This window comes from Magnolia sinica, chromosome 4 (genome assembly GCF_029962835.1).
Source record: "Magnolia sinica isolate HGM2019 chromosome 4, MsV1, whole genome shotgun sequence".
NCBI classification, from domain to species: domain Eukaryota; kingdom Viridiplantae; phylum Streptophyta; class Magnoliopsida; order Magnoliales; family Magnoliaceae; genus Magnolia; species Magnolia sinica.
In genome coordinates this window covers 88364167-88371270 of record NC_080576.1, presented here as the reverse complement: position 1 = coordinate 88371270, position 7104 = coordinate 88364167, and positions in this window count along the sequence as shown.

Sequence of the window (7104 nt, the reverse complement as noted above, 5' to 3'; positions counted from 1 at the left end):
GACATCAAAGTCGTTTCCATTTCATTAAATTTCTGCAATGGCAAAAGGAAGAAAGAAGACACTAGCAGCCATCACCACGACAGCTCCCACACTAGTCGCTCACCCGACAGTCGAGCAGTCCGCATATCTCTAAGGTTTGCCTTCAGAACAAGATGCCGACTTTGCTCTTTCAGCACCTGTTCATTGATCCCGAAATCGAGGTGGCCGTTTGGTCTCTCTGGAGAATTAGGTCGAAGCCTTAACCGGCAATATAAACCGGTTAATTTAGATACTGGAAAGGCAAACCTGTCCCCCGACCACGAACTAGAGGCGGGTGCACTTACCGAGCAATCTCGACCTCCACAGGCTTCTCATAACTCATATGAGGTCAAGCAATATCCATAATAGCATAACCACACACCCATCTGTACCACATGAACTACAAAACTCGCTGACTCTAACTTGTGACACACCTTGGACAAGAAAAGATGCGGGAAAGCACTCGAGGTAATGGCTGAGAATGAGGTTCCCTGGGAAGCCAAGCTCAAGGAGATACAGGGTCATATCAGCGATATTTGACAGGCTTACCAAGCTTGAGCCCCGACCTCAGTTGAGGCCATGTTGGAGGAGATAAAGCCACTATTTACTGACGACATCATGGCATTTACGCTTTCACCGAGGTTCTGGATGCCACGGATCACTCCTTACTCCAGAATAGGAGATTCTGTTAAGCATCTAGAGTCCTTTAGGGTGTGGATGGAGCTACACGGTGCAACTAGTTTGGTGATGTGCCGCACATTCTCCTTGACCTTGTCAGGGGCGGCACGAAAGTGGTATAGGTAGTTGAAGCCGAGATCCCTCAACTCCTTCATACAGCTCAGCAAAGTTTTCATCACTCAGTTCATCGATGGGAAAGATAGGAGAAAGTCATTAACCCACCTCCTTACGATCACTCAAAGGGAGGATTTGTTGCTAAAAGACTGTGCCATCCATTTTAACACTGAAGTTGTCCAAGTCGATGATTATTCTGACCAGATAGCTCTGGCCGCCATGGTGGCTGGCCTTAAATAAGGAAAGTTCTTCTTCTTTATTGATAAGAACTCCCCCAAATACTCTCGCCAACCTACTTAACCGAGTTAAAAAATATTCCAATGCCTATGAGTTCTTTAGTTCATGAAGAGCTACTTTCTGTCTAGGATACGCGTCGATCGCAATATATATGTAGTGTCCTCGCTCAACTGTATCTGCTCCCATCTGATAATGTGGGAAGGATTGAGAACGTATTTCTTCAGCATGGATACATGAAATACGTCATGCACGCCTATGAGTGGTGTCTGCCTCCACTTGATCAAGTATCTGGAATGGGCCAATGAATCTAGGCGTGAGCTTCCCCTTCTTCCCAAACCGGAGGACTCCCTTCATTGGGGAAACCTTCAAAAATACATGGTCCCCAACCTCGAACTCTAACGGTCGCCATCTCGTATTGGTGTAGCTCTTCTGTCTGCTTTGTGCTGCCAAAAGTCGGCGCCTGATAATGTTGACTTTCACTGAAGTCACCTGAACTAACTCTGGGCCAATCAGGCTCTTCTCGCTAACCTCTGCCCAGCAATGCGGTGCCCTACACAGACGCCCATATAGTGTTTCATAAGGAGCCATGCTAATACTTACCTAAAAGCTATTGTTATAGGCAAACTCTGCATAAGGAAGACAGTTATCCCAACTGTCTTTGAAATCCAGCACACAGGCTGCAACATATCCTCCAACACCTAATTTACCCATTCTGTCTGCCCGTCAGTATGTGGGTGGAACGCGATACTGAACTTCAACTTCACACCCATTGCTTCCTAGATACGAGTCCAGAAGATAGATGTGAATCACGTGTCTCAGTCTGACACGATCTCCAAGGGAACTCCATGCAGACGATAATCTCCTGGATGTACAGTCTGGCCAACTCATCTGCTGAGTTTGAAACTTTAATCGGGAGGAAGTGAGCCGATTTCGTCAACTGATCCACGATCACCCATATGGAATCATAACCCTTCCTCGTCTTCGGTAATCCTGAGATAAAGTCTATAGAGATGAAATCCCACTTCCATTCAGCTATGGGCATGGGCTGAAGAAGTCCAGGAGGTTGGCAATGCTCTGCCTTGACCTACTGGCATGTGAGACAATGGGACACGTAATCTGTTATGTGGGCCTTCATGTTGTCTCACCGTACGATCTCTTCATATCGCGATACATCTTCGTACTTCTGGGGTGCATCGCCATCTTCGAATTATGCGCAGCCTCGAGAATTTTCTGCCTCAGATCGTGAAGATTTGGGACGCATAGGCGGCCACGGTAACGTAAGCCCCCATCCATACCAACTCTCCACTCGGCGTCCTTATCGTCGTTAGCCTGCTCTCGAAGCTCAGACAATCGTCCATCGCCCTTCTGGGCCTCAATGATCCTATCATCAATAAGTGGTCGCACATGAATGTATGCGACGCTCTTGAACGACTCCTCAACGGTGAGCTTCTGCTCGGAGTATCGCACGAACTCTACCATACCCCATTCTGCCACCATTAGCGGAGCCGCAAACTCTACGATTTTTTTGTGGCTCAACGCGTCAGCCACAAGGTTAGCCTTGCCCAGATGGTAGGAAACCTCGAACTTGAAGTCTTTCAAGGTTTTCATCCATCGTCGTTGCCTCATATTCAGGTCCCACTGAGTGAATATGTACCTTTGGCTCTTGTGGTTGCAAAAGAGCTCGAACTCCTCTCTGTAGAGGTAATATCTCCAGATCTTTAAAGCAAAGATGACGGTTGCTAACTCCAGGTCGTGCGTAAGGTAGTTTTCCTCGTGTTTTCTCAACTGTCGCGATAGGTAGGCAATAATCATGTCCTTCTGCATCAAAACACCACCTAAACCGACACGAGACATGTCCATGTATATCGTATACTTGACCCCTTGCTCTGGCAATACTAGCACAAGGGCAGACATCAACTTATCTTTTAACTCCTGAAAAGCTGTCACTGCCTTTTCATTCCAGGTGAACTTAAGGTCCTTCCGAGTCAACTGAGACAAGGGTCTAGCTATCTTGGAGAAGTCCTAAATGAATCGTCGATAATAACCTGTCAACCTAAGAAAACTCTTCACCTCACTAACCGAACCGGGCTGCTCCCAGTCTTGAACTGCGGCTACCTTGGCAAGGTCCACGGCTATCCCTTCCTTGGACATCACATGTCTTAGGAACTTGACTTCCTCTTTTCAGAAGTCGCACTTCTTGTACCATGCGAACAATTGGTTCTTCTTCAGAGTATCCAAGACTGCTCGTAGGTGTTCCTCGTGCTCTTTCCGACTCTTAGAGTATATTAGGATATCATCAATAAATACAATGATGAATCAAAATAGAAACAGCCGAAATACCCTGTTCATCAGGTCCATGAACATGGCCAGTGCATTCGTAAGGCCGAACGACATTACAAGAAACTCATAGTGTCCAAAACTGGTCCTGAAGGCCGTCTTCTGCACGTCCTCATCCCTGACGCGCAACTAGTGATACCCCGACTGCAAGTCAATCTTCGAGAAATACTTTGCCCCCTCAACTGATCAAACGGGTCATCTATCTTGGGCAAATGATACTTGTTCTTTACCGTCACTTGGTTCAATCTGCGATAATCAATATATAATCGTAGAGATCCATCATTCTTCTTTACGAATAACACGGGTGCTCCCCATGGAGACACACTGGGTCGTATAAAGCCTGCATCCAATAGTTCATCGATCTGTTTCCTCAGCTCCTTAATCTCACATGGGACCATACGATAGGTCGGAAGAGATACAGGTGTCGTACTAGGCACTAGATCGATGGTAAAATCAATTTCGCGCTGAGGGGTAGTTCAGGTATCTTCCTGAACACATCTAAGAACTCTTGGACCACAGGAGTGTCCTCAAGTGTTGGACCATGAACATCCTCTAGCATGGAAGCGTAACAACTAATGCGATAGGGCCACCTGACCTGCACTGGAAATGTAAAGGTCGTGCCCTCTGGTCCACAGGTTGTCACCACTCTAGTATCGCAGTCAAGCTTTGCCTTCATCTCTGTGAGTCAATCCATACCGAGAATGACGTCATAATGATGTAATGGGGTGACAATCAAGTCGATGAGCACTGTCCCGCTCCCTATGTCTATCGAACACCCCTTACAGATCCTAGTAGCGTCCGAGAAAGTCCCTATGGTGCGCACGATATGATAGAGACAGTGGACCCGGTGTCCACTAACAAGAAGACTGAAGTACCTTAGATATGTGTCGTAACATCAAAAGCCATAGGTGCTGTAGGTGTTGCCTTTGATGCCTCAGCTGTAAGTGAATGCACACGAACCTGCTGAAAATGGTTGGGCTGAGGTACCATAGGTCACTGAGGCGGCCTAGATCGAATTGTGGGTGGCCAGAATGATGGATGAGTTGATGCCGACCATAGAGGTGGTGCTGATATAACCTGGGGATACTGGCGGTTGATCCTCTGGGGTGGTGAGAAGCCGCTATCTCTTCTCCTGGTGAAGTAGTTCACCTCTGTGTGGCCAGGCCTCTTGCAATAGGTACACCACACATCAGGTCACCTCACTGGGGCAGGTGGGGCTATCAGCCTCGGCGGTGAGTCTACACGCGGCCTCTTACCGAGGAACGGTCTACTCAAAAGATCAGGTTGCGGCCTGGGAGCCATAGGTGCTCGCATACGGGATTGCCTGTCCCCGTCCTGCTCGGCCCGCATAGATATGCTCACTAGCTCAGCATAACTGGGTATGCTAGCGCAGCACATCTTCGAGCGGATCTCGGGTTGCAGGCCCTCAAAAAATCGTCGCATCCGCATCGGCTCATCCGCCAGAATCAAAGGGATGTACCTGCCCAACTCCGTAAATCTGTTCTCATACTCTGCCACTGACATCCCTCCCTGTCGGAGGTGAAAGAACTCACTCTCCTTCTCGTGGTGATGGGTGATGGGATAGTATTTCTCTTAGAAGCGGGTCTCAAAGGCTGCCCACGTCCATATGTGTCCGACCGCAACAGTACGAAGGACACTGTTCCATCATAAGCTGGCCTCCTTCTCGAACATGAAGGTGACCAACTCCACCTGCTCAGGCTCTGTGCAGTTCAGTGGCTTTAGCATCTTAGAAATGCAATCAAGCCAATACTCGGCCTCCTCGGGTCTGTGAGTACCTGTAAAGGTAGGGGGCCGCAAGCGCTGAAATAGCTCAAAAAGGTCGCTAGCACCCACATTCCCAGCAGGGGGCATGGGTGATGTAGGTGGAGCCACGCCCATGCCCTGGGCAAAAATCTCTGATATGGTGGTCAAAAACTGCTACTGCTGCTGTTATTGCTGTACCTACTGCTGCTGTATCAACAACATCATCTCTCCAACCTATCAGTAGGGGGAACTGACTGAGGTCCAGAAGGCATCGAAGAGGACGCATGGTTCTGCTCTAGAACCGTACAACAAGTGTAGGCCCATTAGTGGGGCCAGTGGCCGGTTGAGAATCTGGCATGGTGTCAGAGGGAGACGGGCTCGAATTGGGGTTCGTATGGCTCTCACTTAGGGGAGGTGCCCCGTCAAACGACTGGCCAATAGTGAGATGTGCCGTATTCCGTGCGGCCTTAGGTGGCATTCCCTATACACAACATAGGGTGCAACCCAGGTCAGATTCAACATGCCCACTAACTCAACCCCATAGCATTCACACATAGTTTTAAGAAACTTCTTGCATTTCATTTACGAAAATTGTCACAATTACATGAGATACGACATTACATGAATCATGATAGGAAATGCATATGAGCTATTACAAGTAAGGCTGCAAACATTAAAACAAACTAATAAACACAAACACACTTTCTACCTACAATACTACTAGGCTCATCAACATTTAAAACACGGACATCCTAAAATAGCAACCAAACAACCTACAGGGCAATGACATGGACGACTAGACATCTGAGTCTGGCAACGGAGGAGGGGAGCCCTTATCCTGCAGGCAGCACATGATAGCTTTTAAGGTGCGAGTCACCTTCTTAAACTTGTACTTCATGAGGGCCCAGGTATCAATGATCTCCTGTCGCAGGGCAGCCTAACCCTCCTCAAGTCGAGTTAAGCGAACTTCCCTAGAAGCCCGATCAATGTCATGCTCCGTTGCCGTAGGAGAGGAACTCTCATCCGTGTCCTGAGCCTCCACTTCTTCTTCCTGTTCTTCCTTTATCTCTTCTCTGCTTTCCTCCTTGCTTCCATACTCCACACTAGCCGTCTCGTCCTCACTCTCATTGAGTCGGGCTTACCGCTACCATGGTCCAATTTCCATCTGATTAAGAGTAGTTTCGTTGATGTAATGGGTCGGCACCGGCATTTCCGCCCCGAGTCTATAGCCAAACTCATGTGCAATCTTGCATATGAGTCGGCCGAATGGGAACGAATCAGAAGCTCTAGTGGAGCGTGCGGTAAGAACTATTTGTCACAGAACATGCGTAGGCACGCACAACTTCTCTCCCTTCCCCACTTGGTACAGGAAATCTACCATCAGACAGGTGCACTTGCTGCGGTTGCTCCACCTGGGGTACACGTTGTACGTGAAGATGTGGTGGAGCAGGCAAAAGTCATCAGTCATATTGGTTGCTAGGGGGCTATTGTTTGGATTCCAGTGGGCCAGTTGTCCACAAAGGAATCGCGTGCGGCGATCCCTTTCACGTGCACTCCTCAAATTCTTCTCACTTACATGGGTCTTGCCAAGTAGCATTCTTATGAGTCAGGCTATCAAGCCAGCAATTGTGGCCTCCCGATCTCTACTCACTGGGATCTTGAACTGCAAGGGCTCCAGTGTAGGCTCTCGAATGTGGGCGTAGAAGGCTCGGACTGTGCCCACATTTGCGCTGTACTCACCCTCGAATATGGGACCTCACCCGACCTCGACTAGGCGGTCCATCATCAGATATTGCCCAAAGAGCCTCTCATCCACATGAGTTTTAAAAAGGACCATGCGACTATGAAATCTCCCATGAGACATATCCGTCAAAAGGATCCTTTCGAGGGGAGCCCTGGGATCAAGCTCCCACTTGGTCCTTATCTCTCGATCGACGCTTACACTTGCGGTGGCAC